We start from the raw sequence: 19,767 nt of genomic DNA on the forward strand, positions 1-19,767 counted from the left end.
GTGGTGGCATAAAGCCTTAGGCATGAAGCCTCGGGGGTGGCATAAAGCCTTAGGCATGACCTCGGGTGGCTAACGCCAGCATAGAGCCTCAGTGGTGGCATAAAGCCTTAGGCATGAAGCCTCAGAGGTGGCATAAAGCCTTAGGCATGAAGCCTCAGGGGTGGGATAACGCCTTAGGCATAGAGCCTCAATGGTGGCATAAAGCCTTAGGCATGAAGCCTCAGAGGTGGCATAAAGCCTTAGGCATGAAGCCTCAGGGTTGGCATAACGCCTTAGGCATAGAGCCTCAGTGGTGGCATAAAGCCTTAGGCATAAAGCCTCAGGGGTGGCATAACGCCTTAGGCATGAAGCCTCAGTGGTGGCATAAAGCCTTAGGCATGAAGCCTCAGGGGCGGCATAATGCCTCAGGCATGAAGCCTCAGTGGTGACATAAAGCCTTAGGCATGAAGCCTCAGGGGTGGCATAAAGCCTTAGGCATGAAGCCTCAGTGGTGGCATAAAGCCTTAGGCATGAAGCCTCAGGGGTGGCATAACGCCTTAGGCATAGAGCCTCAGTGGTAGCATAAAGCCTTAGGCATGAAGCCTCAGAGGTGGCATAAAGCCTTAGGCATGAAGCCTCAGGGGTGGCATAACGCTTTAGGCATAGAGCCTCAGTGGTGGCATAAAGCCTCAGGGGTGGCATAACGCCTTAGGCATAAAGCCTCAGTGGTGGCATAAAGCCTTAGGCATGAAACCTCAGGGGTGGCATAACGCCTTAGGCATAGAGCCTCAGTGGTGGCATAAAGCCTTAGGCATGAAGCCTCAGGGGTGGCATAATGCCTTAGGCATGAAGCCTCAGTGGTGGTATAAAGCCTTAGGCATGAAGCCTCAGGGGTGGCATAACACCTTAGGCATAGAGCCTCAGTGGTGGCATAAAGCCCTAAGCATGAAGCCTCAGGGATGGCATAACGTCTTAGGCATGAAGCCTCAGTGGTTGCATAAAGCCTTAGGCATGAAGCCTCGGTTGAGTAGTAGAAGAAGCCAAGTATTCCCGAAATTTTTTTTCAATTCATCCTTGAAACTGTAATGCCATCTACTGCTACTGTTGAAGGTGCCAAACTCCGCTGTTGTTACTTCTGCTGATAGTACTTCTTCAAGTGTAGTGAGTTCCAGGTGCGGTCTACCTTCTTGCCCCCCGGAGTCTTCAAGCGGTAGGTCCCTGAACGTATCTGCTTGGAGACTATGTAAGGTCCTTTCCAATTTGCTGATAACTTCCCTTCTTTTCTTGGCTATGATGCACTTGCCCTCCGTAGGACTAGATCTCCCTGGTGGAATAGCCTTTTCTTAACCCTGGCATTATAGTACCTGGCAGTACGTTGTTGGTAGGCGACGTTCCTTAGTAGTGCTCTCTCACGGACCTCATCTATAAAGTCTAGGTTCGCCCGTAGTCCGTCGATATAGGTACGTTCGTTGAAGTACAAAACCCTATGGGACATGGCGCAGACCTCTACTGGCGTCAATGCTTCAGTGCCATATCCTAAGCGGAATGGGCTCTCTCCTGTGGATGTCCGTACTGTAGTTCGGTACGCCCACAGAACGGTTGGTAGCTCTTCGACCCATTTCCCTTTGGCTCCCTACTAGCCTTTTCTTGACTCCTTCGCGGTGTTACATTTGGTGACCTCTACGACCATTGGCACTGTGGGTATGCTACCGTCTGGCCGATAGTCGATGTTGTAGCTGTGACAGAATGCTTGGAATTTGGGGTTGTTGAATTGTTTGCCGTTGCCTGAGACGAGGATCTGTGGTACCCCAAACCTGTAGATGATGTCGTCTCGGACGAACTTCTCCATCTCTATCTCTGTTATCTTGGCCAAGGGTTTAGCTTCGACCCACTTGGTGAAGTAGTCAATCGCGACGACCAGGTACTTTCTGTTTCCCGGTGCTGCGGTGAAGTTCCCTAAGATGTCCAGCCCCCACATGGCAAAAGGTATGGGGTTGAGGATTGATGTCAGTTTGGTGGCGGGTAGATGGGGTACTAGGGCGAACAACTGACATTGCTCACATTTCTTGGCATATTGGATGGCCTCCTCTTGCATTCGTGGCCAGTATAGTCCCTGGTGGAGGATTTTGTAGGCTAAGGCTCGTCCCCTCATGTGGCTTCCACATATCCCCTCATGGACTTCTCTAGGGCGTACTCTGCCCCCTTAGGTCTGGCCTGGAGTAGTGGTCTTTGTTGCCCCGCATGCGATCCCCGTCTAGGACGGTGTACTTTGCAGCTCTCATCCTGATCTTCCTTGCCTCGGCCTTGTCTTCTGGTAAGACGTCGTTCTGGAGGTAGTTGAGTAGAGGGTCCATCTAGCTGGGCCCCTCCTCAATCTCATTAACTTGCTTCTCCCGGTATGTTAGCTCATGTAATATTTCCACGTACACTGCATTGGCCAGGTTTCTGAGTTCATCATTGGCTAGCTTGGACAATGCATCAGCAGTTGCATTCTCGATCCTTGGAACTCGAACCATCTCGAACTTTGGCCATAGTTTGTCGCCTACAGTCCTTGGCTGTAGCATTTTTTATTTATTTATTTATTTTTTTGAATTAGTCTTTGGCCATAGACACCTCTTTGCTCGAACCTCGGACCTCGAACCTTTAACCTCAAACCTCGAACCACGATCCTCGAACTTCGACCTCGAACCTTAGACCTCGGGCCTCGACCTCGAACCTCATCCTTGGATCTCGACCTCGAACCTCGTCCATGCCCATGGCCTGTCGAACGTGGTCCTTGGCCATGGCCAAAGACCCCCTTTTTATTTTTCTTTCTTCTCCCTTTTCTTCTTTGCTTTTGGGCAGCGGCCTTTGACGGATGGCACCCATTCATGAAATTTTTTTTTTTTCTCTCTTGATAGGTGACGACCATAGTCCTTTGGCCGTGGCCTCTTGGTCGTGGTCTTTTGGCCTCTCTCTTTTGATAGGTGACGTCCATTGATGACGACCATAGCCTTTTGGTCGTGGCCTCTTGGTCGTGGTCTTTTGGCCATGGCCTCTTGGCCGTAGCCACTTGGCCTCTCTCTTTTTTTTCTTTTTTTTTTTTTTTTTTTTTTTTTTTTTTTTTTTTTTTTTTTTTCTGGCTCTGTCTCTGGTAAGGTGCATTCAACGACAAAGTCTGCCAAGGCTTGGCCTTTGATGGCAGTCCTGGGTTGGAACCTAATGTCATGCTCACTTAACTCCACCGCCCATGTTATCAATCGTCCGGAGACGTCTGGCTTATGGAGTATCTTCTTCAAAGGTAGGTCTGTGAGGACTGTGATGGTATGGGCTTGGAAGTATGGTCGTAGCTTCCTAGCTGCGATTACCAATGCATAGGCTACCTTCTCGATCCACGTGTAAGCGGTCTCGCATCGATCGAACATGGTGACATAGGCCTCTGGACTTTGTCTTCTTCCTTCAGACGATCTTGCACCGTTGCGGACAGGGTGGCGGCATCGGTAGAGCTGCAACTCTTCGTTACGTTAGTCGCCCAAGCGGTGGTGGGCTCTCTAGGTACTCCTTGATTCTTGAACGCCTTACGGCACTCTTCCGTCCATGTGAAATCTTTAAGGCTTCGGAGGTTCTTCAATGTTTTGAAGAATGGTAAGCACTTATCCCCTTATCGTAACACGAACCTGGAAAGGGCGGCGACCCTTCCATTCAACCTCTGCACTTCCCTGACCGTCCGAGGAGGTGCCATCTCTTGGATGGCCTTGATCTTGGATGGGTTAGCTTCTATTCCACGTACTGAGACCATGAACCCCAGGAATTTTCCTGACGTTACACCGAAGGCGCACTTTGCAGGGTTTAGCTTCACCTGGTTCCTCCTCAGTACTGTGAATGCTTCCTCTAAGTCGGTCAGGTGTTGGTTGGCGTAGATGCTTTTCACGAGCATGTCATCCACATATACCTCCATGTTGCGCCCGATCTGCTCCTCGAACATCCTGTTGACCATCCTCTGATAGGTGGCCCCTGCATTCTTCAACCCGAACGGCATGACGTTGTAGCAGTAGTTTTCTTTGTCCGTCTGGAATGCGGTATAGGACTCATCACCCTCATGCATGAGGATCTGGTTGTACCCGGAGTAGGCATCCATGAAACTCAGCATCTCATGGCCGGCAGTGGCGTCGATCAGTAGGTCGATCCTGGGCAGTGGGTACTCATCTTTTGGGCATGCCTTGTTCAGGTCGGTGTAGTCGACACACATCCTCCACTTCCCACTTGGCTTTGGTACCATGACCACGTTTGCGAGCCAGGTTGGGAACTTCTCCTTTCTGATGAACCCTGATTGGCTTAACTTCTCGACCTCTTCCTTGATTGCTGCTTGTCGGTCGAGGGCGAAGTAACGCCGCTTCTGTTGAATGGGCTTCCTGATTGGGTCAACATGTAGTCGGTGCCCCGCTATGGAACGTGGTATTCCCGGCATGTCGGAGATCGACCATGTAAAGACATCCATGTTCGCTTGGAGGAGGTGTCCAAGCCCTTCTTTCTGTTCCTTGCTTAGTAGCAAGCCCACCTGTACGACCTTGAAGGGGTCGTCCTGGCTGAGGGGCCATGGGATGAGATCTTCCACTGGTCTTCCCCTTCTCTCTATCAGTTCATCTCTCTGGTCACTGACCATGTTCTCTAGGCAGAGTGCCATTCCACGGGTGTTACCATTGTTCTTTTTCATGAAGGTGGCGTAGCACTCCCTTGCTTTCTTCTGATCTCCTCGGACTTCGCCTACCCCATTCTCGATGGGGAACTTCATCTTCAGGTGAAGTGGCGATATGATTCCTCTAAGGGCTGTCAGAGATGGTCGCCCTAGGAGGCCGTTGAAGGACACCACGGACTTGACTACCATGAAATTCACCATGATAGTCACTTGTCGAGGGTGTAACCCGAAGGTGACAGGTAGTTTTATGGTACCTCTGATGGAGGAGGTGGCACCTGAGAATCCATGGAGGTACGTGGGCTTTGGTTTGAGCTGATCTTCCCCGAACCCGAATTGTCGATAGGCGTCTAAGGAGAGTACATCAACAGACGCCCCTGCGTCTATCAGTACCCTGTGTACAGGTCGGTTGGCTACCTCCACCTGTACTACCAGGGCATCTTCATGTGGGAAGTTTAGTCCTTCCAGGTCTTCATCCGAGAAGGAGATCACCGCCTCGGTCTTAGCTATCTTGTTTGGCATCTCTGCCACTCCCACGAATCTGGCATGGGCTTTAGCTTTTCTGGTGGACTCTTGCCCTGGTCCTCCAAGTATGGTGAGGATAAGAGGTCCCTTGGTGCCACTAGGTTCTATTGCATCTCTCTGCTCCTCTGGGTGGTCTCTCTCTCGATCTGTTCTTCTTTCTTCTCCTCTTGGTTCCACTCTGTCTCCGTCGCGACCTCTGTCTCCTTGGCCTGAGCAGTTGTCACGTCTCCCCTTCACATACTTATTCAAGCTTCCTGCTCTTACAAGTTGTTCTATCTCTCTCTTTAATTGATAGCACTCCTCTGTGTCGTGCCCATTCTCTTTGTGGAAGAGACAATACTTGTTAGGGTTTCGCTTCTCTGGTCCTGCTAGCATGGGTCGTGGCTAATGGAGTAGGTCACGGTCTTGGATCTGCATGAGTATCTGGGACCTGGTGGTGTTTAGTGGTGTGAACTCAGGGGTGCTTGCCCTCTCACTTCTCTCTGTGCGACGGTCTGTCCTCCCAGATGGGCGATCGCCCTTCTCTTGTCGACGCTCTGTCCTCGACCTCTTACCTTCTTTGCGGTCATCAGGTGCTGACCTCTTGTTGTCCTGTGGCTTGGCCTCGATTATTTTCGTTCTAGCTTGTAATACCTCGGCCATATTTACAAACTCGTTGCACCGCTCCAAGAGCTCTTTCATAGTCCTGGTCTCATGACGTGCCAGGTCCTTGATCACGTCCAGATCCCTGATGCCTCCTGCTAGGGCTACATGCTGTGTCTGGTCGTCCAAGTCTCGAACCTCCAGGGACTCCTTGGTGAACCTGCTAACGTACTCCCTTAGAGATTCCCCAGGGTTCTGTACCATGTTCAGTAGATTGACGGTGGTCTTCTTCTGCTTGACACTGCTCTGGAAGCTGGTGACGAACTATTCGCATAGCTCCGCGAACGAGCATATAGATCTCGATCGTAACCTGGAGAACCATGATGTGGCTGCTCCCTTAAGGGATGCAGGGAATGCCCAACAGGAGACCACGTCCGACCCACCATACAGCGTCATCATGCCATTAAAGTAGTTGATGTGGTCATTAGGGTCAGTGGTACCACTGTAAAGTTCAAAGGTGGGTAGTCGGAACCTGGAAGGTAGCGTAGCTGACATGATCTCTGTCGAGAATGGGTGTTGTCCAGGTATGGAATGTGTCTTGCCTTTGGTCTGCTTCTTCAGCCCTTCCAGCTTCTCATCCAGGTCACGGAGTCTTTGATCGAACTCCTTGTCCCGTGTCTGTCCCTCATGCCTGGCAGGACGTTTGTTGCGACCTCGTTCACACTCTCTCCTAGATGTCCCCTCCCGCTTTGAGTGTTGGCGGGATGGTAAATGGTCACGCCGTGATGAACCCTGTCGCGAAGGTGAGGGGCTTTCCTCTCTGTAGGTCCGGCTCCGTCGTGGTACTTGACCTTCTTCAAGTCGTCTGTCGAACACAGACCTCCGAACCGATCTCTGCGGGCTAGGCACCCTCACCCTGGGTGTTGGTGTCCTCCCACGTTCTGACCGTGGCGAGAGGTCTCTTATTCTCCTGGGACACTGGGAAGGCTCCCCCCGCTGCGGAGTGGGGGTTGTCCGTTGCGCAATTCTCTTTGATCCCACACCCCTGGGAGATGATCTCCTAGGGTTCGGCTCTTGTCGAGGTACGAACTCCACCCTTGCTGATGGCGACGTCCTTCGGCGGTGAGACGTCGCACGCTGTGTCAAGTATTCTCGAAAGAGTCGTTGTTCATCGAGGATCTATTGTTGCAGGTCGTTGATCTGACCCACAGTGGCTGGAGCATTGGGGTCAGGTATCACCTCCACCACTACATCGTCTGCCTCGTCATTCTTGGGCTCGTCGACCACAAACTGGTCATTAAGGGGGATCTCTTCCTCCAGAGGGACATGGTCCTGGTCATTGGCTCTGCGGCAAGAGCACTCTGGGGGTGGTGATCCATTCCTCGCTCCGTTGTTGGTGGTGGTAGTCTTCTTTCGTGCCATTGAATGAATATGGAAGCGAGCTAGTAGCTGTAATGGCTAGCGTCGTTCCCACAGACGGCGCCAATCTATTGCGTCAAGAAATCAAGCGGTCCTGCGAGTGTCGTCACCTGCAAGTGGACCAAGGGGTCAACAGAGAGAACCGGTGTGGTTCCAGCCTGGGGCTCTCCGATGCCAAAGTTAGATCTCCTGAGCAAACAGATGAATAGTAATTATTCAATATGAGTTTTGATGTCCCCTGATGGGGTTGTGTACCTTGCCTTTTCTAGTAGTGTATGGCGGTGTGGAGAGTCCCAGTTTGATGGCGAGTGTGTCGTTGAGTGGATAGAGGCCCTGGGTAGCAGGGCTCTATCCTGATTGGCCATCTCCCCGCGGGAGGGAGTGTCCTGGTGGTATCAAGATCCTTGGCGGATAGATACCCGCGTGTGGTGATAACGTCATTGGTGCTTGAATCCGTCTGGGTCACGTGACTTCTAAGCGATGGCCTAGAGTCCCGGTGGTGACATGAGTCTATAGTGACACGATTGGGTCATAAACGAGTAGCCCCGGTGTCCGTGTACATCACGTCTAAATCAACGATGCCGCGCCTGGGTGTGAGGCCATGCCTAGGGTGAGGCCACGCCTGGGTGAGGCCGGCGCCTGGATGAGGCCGCGCCTGGGTGAGGCCACGCCTGGGTGAGGCAGCGCCTGGGTGAGGCCGCGCCTGGGTGAGAGGCCGCGCCTGGGTGTGAGGCCACGCCTGGGTAAGGTCGACGCCTGGGTGTGAGGCCACGCCTGGGTAAGGTCGACGCCTGGGTACGGGCAGCGCCTGGGTGATGTTACGCCTGGGTGAGGCAACGCCTGGGTGAGGCCGTCGCCTTAGTGAGGCCGCGCCTGGGTGAGGCCGGCGCCTGGGTATAGGCCGGCGCCTGGGTGAGGCCGCGCCCGGGGGGGACCCCCGGTTGGTTCTCCCTGGTTCTGAAGAGGGTCGCTTTGTGACACGTGGCAGCCGCTGACTGGTTCGGTGAATCTTGGATATCACCAAGGAAGAGAGTCTTCCCCAGAGAACAGCTCCAACCTCTCCCACAAGGCCCTTCTCTCCACCACTGTGCATCAACCATGGACAAAGGTAACAAGAAACGTCCCTCTGCCAACCACCTCACACTCGAGGGTGATAAATTGGTCATGTTCCTCCACCACAGAGACTTTAAATGTGGCCCTCCAAAAAACCCAAAATCTGCCCGCCAAGTGTAGGAAGTCGAAACCTATTTTCCGAAGCACAAAGCGCGCCTTCGAGACCTGAGCTTTAGGTTCAGCAATAGCAACCATATCCACCATGTGCATACTCACCAAAGACTTCAGCCGCCTAATCGTGGGCTTATTTCCAATCCCTCGTGCGTTCCAGAAAACACAGCTCATAAGGAAACATTGCTAGGGGCAGCTGCCAATCGCTTTGATCTCGTTACCAGTCTTAGAGATCCCTCTCTGTGTTGTCTTCCTTATCTGATCTTTTTTATCTTCTTCCTGTCATACACCAATGCTGCCCCGAGAAAAGACGTTTTCGGGTGCACACAGCTACGAACTCGATGTCCTGCTGGCGCCGAAGCACTGCTCCCAGTATCCAGCCTCCCAAGAGTGATGCGGACCCTCTCTCTAAGAGTGGAGTGGAAAGCCCCCAAACTGTCCAACATCGCCTATCAATCCGGCACCTGTCCAGTGACCTCCGAGGTACATCCATCGTCTTTAGAACCCAAAGTCCAAAGTCCTTAGTCCTTTTTCAAAATATCGTTGTGGCCTGTCTCCATCAGCCTGCGAAAGTAATCTTTGTGTGCCACTGCCCAAATCCAAAGAAGACACACCTGCTGCCAGTGGATCCATCACCGTCAAACACCGGTAATACCTGCTGCCTGCTTCTATTAAGGCCACGTTGGCTTCTGCGTCACGAATCTCACCATCCTCCCCGAGATGTGAAACATCTTCCACCTCAGGCTGTGCCACCCGAGGCCCCACGCCATCCCTGATCTCAACGGCATCATCACATGGGTTCTCATCCTCCACTGGTACAGATAAAATCACAGGTCACACCTCCTCACGAAGAGTCGCAACACCCTTATCAACTGAATCCACAGGGTGACCATCCAAAGCTCCACCCGCAGGAAGGGCATCACTGACCACCCCTGCCTGCTGAGGCACAGCCCTCCACCGACCTCTCCTCCGGCGGGGAGGCCTCGGCAGTCCCAGAACTGGCTCACCGGAGGTCCCTGAACCACCCCAAGATGATCCCTTGCCCCTTGGAATGAATACGCCTGCATTATCCCTGTCAGTCTGTTCTTCACGAGGGATGTCGACGACGGCAGTACCCACCGCTGCACCTGCACCAGTCGTCCTCCGGGCCAAACTCCTGCACTCTACATTCTTGTGACCAACCTTGGAGCAGATGTCACAGTAGTTCGGTCGACTCTCATAAACAATTTTCTGATAAAAACCTGAAGCCCCAAACCCGATCCAGATATTCGAGGGGAGAGAGTCACGCAAGTCGACATCCACACACACCTTAGCAGCCACAGTCCTTGAGCAATTTACTGTAGCAACATCAACACGCAAGACCTTCCCAATTGCACCCGCGATAGAGACAAGGAAATTCCTTGATAAAGATTGATTGGAAGCCCAGGAGACCCAAAGTGGCGCCATAGGAGACTCCCAACCAGAGACAAAATCCGGCGACCATCGCATGAATCGAAACAGGAAGCCTTGAATATGCAGTTGCGCCTTAAGCCAGACCTTAACAAAATCACCTTGAACCGCAAACCGCAGCAACACATGTCGGGGGTCCAACGTCGAGACAAAGATTTCACCCTGCAAGAAGAGAGCCTTCCGGAGATGCTCCTTAATCTGGAACAGAGGAGGCTTGTCGTAGCTGCATTTTGCCACCAGCGTAGTCGCAAAAGGCTTCGTAGAGGCATCGAGTTCCTCCCTGGCGAAGAAGATCGCAGGATCACCAAAATGCGAAGAGGGCTTTTTTATTTCCACTTGGACAGGTGGCAATGACGCTGATCTAGAAACCACCGCAGCAAAAGAAGCTGTCCCACCTGCAGCAACCCCTGTGAGGGGAGGGGGATCAGGGGCGTGCCTCCCTAGGGGGGGACCGCCATAGCAGAAGCACAAGGAAAAAAACCTAGTCTGCGCCACGGGAGCCTATCCTACGCACCCACCGAAAACATGACCCAAAATCGATTGCTGTGGATTCAATAGTTGTTTCTGGTAGAATTCAGATTAGGGTTTTATGGGATTCCAGCCCTATAGGTCAGGTGGATTCAAGAACATATCTTTTCTTCTTCCCTATTGCACATCAGATCAATTACTAAACTTTCTTCATTCTGCGCATGTTAATTTCTCTGTTCACTTTAATTCTGTTTTGCTCTTTTGAAATCTATACTACTGTTTAGGTTTCTGCCCTGATAATCTTCAGTTTCTATTTCTCAATTTCTCCATCCATCTGTTAATTCTGGTTTCTAGTTTCTAAATCCCTATTTAAGCATATTATCTAACTTTCTGAGTTACTAATCTGGTTTCGGGTTTTATTTTATCTGGGTTTTGGTAATGCTAACAGTGGAATTCTTTCATTTCTCTAAGTCTGGTCAGTAGATTACATGTCCAACTTTGATGGTTTGTTCTCCTTGACAAATAGACCATTTGACCAAGGGTTTAACCAGATCAGATCTGTCTTTAATGAGTTATTATTGAGTTTTTGTCTCTTGCTGGTTTAGTTCCTACCTTCCTGCGATTCTAGTTTACATGAAGTTTTCTAAGCCCTAGTCTTCAGGTGGCTTAGAATTCCCCATTACTCAGATTCTATAAGAAAGTTGGCCTACCAACTCCAATATGAGTGTATGAGTATTGTTTTTGATGGAACACCCACAAAATGAGGGGAAAAGTAGTGTCCGATACTAGTTTACATGAGATTTTTGAAACCCTATTCTTTAGGTGGCTTAAAATTTCCCATTACTCAGATTCTATAAGAAAGTTGGTCTGCCAACTTTAATATGAGTATATACGTCCACCACTTGAACCATTAGAAGAACCAGAGATTAGGAGTGGCGATAGGTTGGGTTAGTGGTGTTGACTATTCATGGTGACAACTAAGGGTCCAATTCAAAGTCCAAACATCACCTGTTTGTTAATTGGCCAGCTTGGTTGGTTACAGGCATAGTTGTCACGGCGTCACGGCGATCCAAGTCGGTGGAGGGGTGTCACGTCGATATATCGACATGTCGCCCGCCATGGCGTTGCCATGGCGAGCATGTCGACCATGCTTTATTTTTTATTTTCTCTATTTTTAATGTTTTAGTAGATGTATACTCAAGCCATGTTTTATTTTTTTCTCTATTGTTTCTCAAGTTTTAAGGATGGCAATCTTGTAATTAAGCAAAATCTAAGAAAGGGCATAAAAGGGTTTTGATTTAATGACTAAGGGTAAACTTGGAGGGATGTGTAAAGTATGGACAAAGGGGAATAAAAGAAGAGAAGGGTACTTTAGGAAAAAGGCAAACATAAGGGTTTGTAATAACCCATGATCGGATTATGGATTTATGGTTGTCTTCAACCTTACGACTTCAGCCTGGGACGGAAAACAGCGCAGTACGAAGGAGATAACTCCTTCAACTCTTCTCGGTCTAGTCTAAACCTTCAGGCGAAGCATCGCCACATCATGTTCTATCAATTCCAGCAAGAACTCATCACAGAAATCAACTAAACAAGGAGTATTTAATTCCTGGAATCAGATCTGGCGACTTCTTAGTTGCAAAACAGAGACAGAGATACAGGAAGAAGAAATCGAAGAGGGAAAGAAGAAATAAAGAAGAAATCGAAGAGGGAAAGAGAGACAGGAAGAAGAAATCGAAGAGGGACGCCATGGCGTAGGTCGCCATGCATACTTCTCCAGCACCATGACAACTATGGTTACAGGTAGGCCATACGGCTAAGTGAGTAGGCTTCAGTTTGGTATGTTTTGGGTTGTGTTGAATGCTGGATTGAAGATTTATTGACCAACTCAAACCCAACATACTTATCAATTGAGTTGGTTAAAGAATTCTCTATTTTTGACAATCTTTTCTCATCCTAAGTCAAGTCAGTCATGTGAATCCTTTACCATGTTGTGGAATGTTTTTGGGACCCCAAGGGCTCAAAGCTCAGACTTGCTAGACATCAACATCAAGCAGCACCTGCTGCTGACATCATGCACATTACATCTCAAACAAAACACAACACTTTTAGATCGAGATATAACCTAAATTCCTCACATGAAAGTGGCAGGACATTATGGACATTGTGTACTGCCAAAAGAGAAGAAAAATGGGAGCTCTTGACTATCTTTCTAACTTTTGCACTGTTACAAGCACAAGAAATAGAAGCAAACGCAAGCCAATGCAGGTACTCATAAACCCATTTGTTCTTTGCTTCTTTTCAACTTTCTTTTTTTTTTCTCTTTGCAAAGAAAAAACATTTTGTTACCCTGCTTTCTGCCCCCTCCCCTCATTTCTCTATCCCTCTTTACACTTCCTTTTGGATTGTTCCACTACTGTTTTGTTCTATTTCAAAGATGTGATTTGTTTCTTTCTCAGACAGTGGATATCAAGGTGAAAATGGACTGTGATGGCTGAGAAAGGAGAGTTAAACATGCTGTTTCCTCCATGAAAGGTTCCAAGAGCTTCTCTCTCTCTCTCTCTCTCTCTCTCTCTCTCTTTCTCCTAAAGCTAATGTAGTTTGGCTTCCACATTGACAGAATGAGGAAAAATTCTCTTTCTGGTAATAGATTTTAAGACTATATGAGATTGTGAAGAGGGGTTTCATTTTCTCAGGCAGACCCCTATTTCCCACCATGGTTCCTTCTTCTTCTCTCCTCTTTTTCCCTCTCTGTGAAGAAAGGGATAAGGAAGGCAATGTTATTTTGGTGGCCAAACATGGCCTACTTTTTGGGTGAACAACTCCACCTTCTAAATCTCTCATCTCAGTATGTGGCCTTCACAGTTCACTGATGAGAATGGAATATCTTGGATCTACTTTGTTGAATAATGATCCAGTCCAGATCTGCTTTAACAATATTCTTATATCACACACTCACCCTCACCCTCACCCACCCCTTGCTGCTCCTACACACACTCACACACTCACACTCACCACTACCCCATGCTGCCCCCACACACACTCATACATACACTCACACTCACCCACCCCTTGCTGCCCCTACACACAGTCACACTCTCACACTCACCCCCACCCCATGCTGCCCCCACACACACTCACACACTCACACCCCTTGCTGCCCCTACACACACTCACACACTCACCCCCACCCCATGCTACCCCTATACACAGTCACACACTCACACTCACCCACCCCTTGCTGTCCCCATACACACTGACACACTCACACTCACCCCACCCCATACTGACACACTCACACTCACCCACACTTCATAAAGACTCACATATGAGATAACAAATGAGAGTAATTCTAATTCTAATTGAATAAAAATACCTTCTGATATGTACCCTTACTAAGCTGAGATGAAATGGTTGAAAACATGAAGGGGGGGAAGCCATAAACCTTGTTCCAGGTCTTCTACTCATTTATAGCATAGTTGTCATGGCGACGCCATGGCGTCCTGGCGCTGGAGAGGGTTGCATGGCGACCTACGCCATGGCGTCCCTCTTTGATTTCTTTTTCCTGTCTCTCTTTCCCTCTTCGATTTCTTCTTCCTATCTTCAATTTCTTCTTCCCTCTTCGATTTCTTCTTTCCCTCTTCGATTTCTTTCAATTTCTTCTTCCTGTCTTCTTTCCCTCTTCGATTTCTTTCGATTTCTTCTTTCCCTCTTCGATTTCTTCTTCGATTTCTGAATTTTCTTCTTAAAACTTGAGAAACAATAGAGAAAAAATAAAACATGGCTTGAGTATACATCTATTAACACATTAAAAATAGAGAAAATAAAAAATAAAACATGGTCGACATGCTCGCCATGGCAACGCCATGGCGGGCAACATGTCGATATATCGACGTGACACCCCTCCACCGACTTGGATCGCCGTGACGCCGTGACAACTATGATTTATAGATAACTAACCTTCTTTGGTGCAGTTTGAAAATTGGAATTGAGATTAGACATATATATAGAAAGCATATAAATATCAAACTGAAATACAATTTGTATAAACCAAGATACAAGAAGATGTGACACATCTGTGCATATCTTGGAGTGTGCATATCACTACCAATAACTAAATGAAAGTAAAAAATGTGCATTAAGAATGAAAGCAAGAAATGTCACTAAGAACACAAACGAATTGAGTCACAAAAATTACTTGCTTATCTTCTGTGAAACCTCCAACATGTACCCACTTTGAATTGTTTAAAAAAAAAAACATGAATGTAGAGAAAGAACAAACAATCAATTTTTTTTTAAAAAAATGAAACATAAAAAAATTCAATGAGTATACTTTGAATTTAAACCACCATATCTTGGGGCATTCCCAATAGCTCTACCGGTTTGAGCTAAAGACTCACACACAAGAAAACGATACAAGTATAGTTCACACAAATGGTTTAAGTTGTTAAAATCTCAAGGACAACATAGTCGGTGGGTGAAGTTTTAGGGCTAACAAATCAGTTTTTCCAGAGTTATGTCAATGTTTCAGGAAAGTGACATCAAACAGAGTATCTGCAAGGTCAGAAAAACTGAAGTAATGCTAACTTGATCGATAGGTAATATAAAAGGGACTTGCAGGATTGAACAACAGCAAGAGCCTATGAGCATAGTAGAAACAATGTAGTTCAGACCTCTCTTATTATGTAAAGTGCTACCACTTAAATTTCTAAATTTATTTTCAAATTCAGGTTGTCTCTAAAAAGGATCAGGCGCAGTACTGGTTCCTTAAAAGGAGAAAGATTACAGCTATGTATCCATTAGTTGAAGGCTGAAACCAGAAATTACAGAAAAAAAAAATTCTAATTCATTAAACAAAAAGGATGATACAGAGAGAGAGAAGAGAATAAGAAAATCACCTTAACCAAATGCCTTGCCTGACCCGGTCTTCACTGTCCACCTTAATCCACCTGGAAGAAAAACACAACAAAAATTATAATCAAAAACTAGAAAACCTAAATCGGACAGAGAAGCATAAATTTTTTTTAAAAAATATAAACCTCGGTGGCCTGAGCTAAGAGAAGAGCGAGAGAGAGAGTGAGACACAGCAGAGAGCACGAGAGAACGAGAGAGAGAGAGAGAGAGAGAGCAGACAGAACGAGAGAGAGAGGGACAGAGACTGAGAAATAGCAGAGAGCAGAGAGAACGAGAGAGAGAGAGAAGCAGAGAGCAGCAAGTAGAGAGCAGAGAGCAGAGAACAGTTGGTACCTTGAGGTTGAAGGCGACGGCGAGTAGAGTGCAGAGAGCAGCGATCGAGTTTCTGGAGGTTGAAGGCGACGGCGTGAAAGAGAGAGAGAGAGAGAGCTAAAGAGAGAACGAGAGAGAGAGAGCATAGACCAGAGAGCAGAGCCTTCGATCGGTGGATTGCAACGATCGGTAGTGAGCTTCAGTGCCCTTTCCCCTCTCCTTCTAGGTCGAGTTCGTTCGCGAGATCGTGAATTTAGAATTTAGGTTTTAAGAATCACCCAAAAATCTTCAATTTATATCAGGTATCCCATATGCTAGTTTCTGTTAGCGAGAGCCAGAGATCTCAACGAGAACGAGAAGAAAGTTGGGAGAAAGAAGAAGAAGAAGAGGTTTAGGAAGATAATTCTTTTCCTCCCTTTTCTCTGGTCCTCGTACATCTTTATAACGGCTTCTAACTAACTCTGATATTCTCTGACACTCAATAACGTGTCCCCTAAACATCCTTGTGCTACTAGCACGTTTACGCCCCCCATATCAAACATACAGTATACTCTCTCCTATATATTCATTCCTTAGACATCCATTCTAGCTGGCCGTTTCCTGTTCCTCCTTTGTGTATGTTGTGAATGATCTGAGATGGAGGGACCCTTGGCCACGACACTAGCCACGTCAGGGGTTTCCACAGGCATAGTCGTAACAGTTTCTTTTTGGAATTCACCTCATGAGGTGAATTCTTGTCCGAGTACATTTTACGTTGAAATGAAGAATCACTGATTTTCGTAGAATCCAGTTCACATTCAACCAAACACTATTTTTTAGCAAGAATCAGGAGTCCGTAGACTCAAATTCTTAAGACTTAGCGAACCAAACGCTTCCTAAAGTTCTCACCATAATATGTAATTGGACTCCGCAAATAAAATCTTAATTTTACATTTAAAATTGAAGGGCATTGATTGCAAATAAAACTAAATATAAAATAATTTAAAATTAATTATACAATCATGTTAGCTGATGCTTATAATAATTATCCTTAGGTTTAATTATATTTTAATTTTCTTCCCCTTATTTCATTTGCAACCAAACGGAGCCTAGGATTGACACCAAATGGGGTTTTTGCACTTGGCTTTTGAATCTTGATTCTAAGGTGCAATTAGAGATATTGGGTTTCATCATGTGAACATTTTGTCGGCCTTCAATATTGTAGTTCATATTAAAATTGAAAATATATACATATATACATAATCGTTTATGTTGATGATATTATTGTCTCTAGTAATGACTTGCCTGGGATTGAACAGGTTAAATTTTACTTATAGCAACACTTCCAGATGAATTATTTTGGAGCTCTCAGCTATTTTCTTGTCGTTGAGGTCATTCGAAGCAAGAAAGTGCTTAGTTTTTCTAAGTGGAAGTACATTTTTGACCTTCTGAACGAGACAGGAATGTTAGGCTGCAAGCCTGTAGAAACTCTTATGGACCCTCATGTCAAACTTAGAGCGTCTAATGACAAGGAATTTGTAGACAGACGTCAGTATCGGAGGTTAGTCGGAAAATTTTTATATAATATTGTTACCTGACGGTCAAGACCTGATATATCCTATGTTGTTTATTTAATTAGTCAGTTTATGGAGACACCTAAGTAGGCTCATTGGGAGAGATATCTTAAGGGTATTCCAGGAAAAGGTCTTATTTACCGTTGTTGGACTATGTAATCCAGAATACCGTGGGGGTATTCTGGTCCTTTTGGGGTAGTTTTATTCTTAAGTAATTAAGTTTAAGTGGGCTATGTGGGTTTTAGTCCCACATCGCCTATTTCAGTTCCTTTGTAACTTTCCCCTCTATTATAAATAGAGGGGCTTACCTATCAATGAAAATAAGTCTTTCCATTCTCTAATTCTCTCTTTCTAACCCACGGTTCTTCCAACATGGTATCAGAGCAGGTCTGATCTTGGTTAGAAAAAGAGAAAAAACCCTACTCCATCTCTCCAATTGACCTCTCCTTCTTCTCTCTCTCTCTCTCAGCTTCTCTTTCTCTGGTTTTCTTCTTCTTCACCTTGTAAGGGGGCAGCACTAATGAGGTAAAAACCCTGACCAATGATTTAGTTGCTGCCCTCCTCCATTCTATCTACTTTTTTATAGTAAAATACTGCTGGAATCATCTTTGAGATTTGGGGTTTTCTAAAACTTTTTGGAGATCAACTTCCTATTACTATTGAAGGCTGACCTTCCATCATTAGAGCTCCCTATACACCCTTCTCCCGCCCCTTTCTACCCTATTCCATTATCCTCATTCCCTATTTCATTTTTCTCTAAGCTTTAATTAATTCCAGCCACCATACCCTAATCGATCTCAACTTGTCAGGATTTTTCAAAACCCAGACTCCAATCGATTTTGGTGCTTCCTTTTTCAGATGCAGCTGATCTTTTGGGGGTGATTCCCCATCACTACAAGCCCTACTCGACCTAAGTTTGGACCCTTTCTGATGGCTGGATTTGTTTCTACAGCAAAAATTCCTTAACCTGCTAATTTGGTTACCTACCAAAAACCCTGACTTTCAGGTTTCAGTTTTTGCTAATTTTTGGAGGGCTAATTACTCCCACTTCAAGGACCAATCAACCTCAATATTGCACCTATCCAAGTTTTTTTAAGACCCCTACCCCAATCGATCTCTTCTTTTCAAGGTTTTCCAAAACCCTGATAAAAATCAATTTGGGCTAGGGATGTTTGCTGCTGTTCGAGTGCTTTGGAGGTGGTTCTAACATTAAAAGAGAACTCTCCTTAATCAGTTCAAGGCTTGAAGAAGGTCCTTTATGCTGGTGTAGTCTTGTAATGTCTGCCCTACTCTACTTTTACGATTTTTTGGAGTCTCTCCCTTTGAAGATCAGGTCTCACTCTTACTAGAGATTGATTGTTCACCTTGGAGGCTCCATTCTAGCAGCCTTGGTCAGCATCTATTACACGTCTACATCAGCAATTACAGCCCCCTTTCCTTAAATCGATCTCAATTTCAGGGTTTTCTAAAACCCTGACAACAATCAATTTTAAGGTTAGGGTTTTCCTATCAAGCTCATATTTGAAGGAGAGTCTTATACATATCGAGGAGTATTCAACTCATATTTCAGATCGGTCATCGTTATTTTTGGAAAAAATTCAGGTTCATTCTTATGGCTCGATTTTTCCAATTATCAACCTATTTTCCTTGTTCTTATGTGGTCGTGCTTCGACTACCTATTGGATCTACTGAGTGATTATCTTATATTTGTTGGTTCTATTGAGCTTTACTACCTACCTTGTTGGTTCTATTGATTGGCTTCTGTAAGCATGACTGGTTGACATGTTACTGCTGCCTTTACGTGGACTACTGTTGCCCTATTATTGAGACTGAGTATCCTACTATTGGAGATCGAATTTCTTTCATTATTGAAGACTCAAATCTACTACCCTAGAGATCAGCTTATTTGGGATTACAACAATGTGTTCCAAGGTTACTGGTTACAACTACAAACCTATTCAGTTATGTGAAGTTTTTTTGGTTCATATCCAGCTTACTTTGAGAGCTTGATCCTAGCCTTATTCACTAATTCAGATTTGATCCAAGTTTTTTGTTGAAGCTTCTTACATCCATTGCTGTCCAGATATCTTCATCAATTCTATTTAGCATGTGGGAGTTTATAGTTTGGAATTTTGCACACTGGTTCTTCCTTGTGTGAAGATTGATCAAGTTTTTGAAGAATGGTGCCTTCTCCTTCTAAAAATCAAACCTGTTTTTTTATAATTCAGATCTGATCATTGGAGATTGGTGTTTTGGAATTTGATCGATTGAAAAAGGTTGAAGATTACTGTGTTGCATTGTTTTTGTCCATGGTTCATTATCCCATTGCTCTTTTCATTTCACCACCTCCCAAAACATACCTTTGGCATATACCCATAACCCCTTTGGAAGTTAATGGTATTCTCTAATTTGCCATTTCTTCCTTTTCCATTACCCTTAGCACCACTTGGAAAATTCTGGAATATTATGTTTTTGCCCTACCTTTTACATCATCTCTGTTATGTCCACGTGTACTACACGTGAGGGGGGGGATTATGTATAGTACACCTACAGACATTGTAGAAGAACTTACAAGAACACTTGGTGCAAAACATTAAAGATCAGAGTTTTCACCATTGCCAATGGGTATCTAATTTGTTATTGGGTTGAGTTTGCCGTAAGGGGGAGATT

At 46.2% G+C, this 19,767-nt stretch overlaps 1 long non-coding RNA gene across 1 annotated transcript in view; it reads right to left on the bottom strand.

Moving 5' to 3' along the window:
• LOC122646653 overlaps positions 1 to 12,587 on the bottom strand; it is a 31,568-nt gene extending 18,981 nt beyond the window's left edge. The window contains exons 1-2 of the long non-coding RNA XR_006330667.1: positions 12,482 to 12,587; positions 2,025 to 2,035 (exon numbers count right to left, since the gene is read on the bottom strand). This is a non-coding gene — a long non-coding RNA (uncharacterized LOC122646653). The remainder of the gene's footprint in view (positions 1 to 2,024; positions 2,036 to 12,481) is intronic.
• Positions 12,588 to 19,767: the final 7,180 nt, after the last annotated feature.

The sequence above is a fragment of the Telopea speciosissima genome, chromosome 11, assembly GCF_018873765.1.
Source record: "Telopea speciosissima isolate NSW1024214 ecotype Mountain lineage chromosome 11, Tspe_v1, whole genome shotgun sequence".
In the NCBI taxonomy this organism is placed as follows: domain Eukaryota; kingdom Viridiplantae; phylum Streptophyta; class Magnoliopsida; order Proteales; family Proteaceae; genus Telopea; species Telopea speciosissima.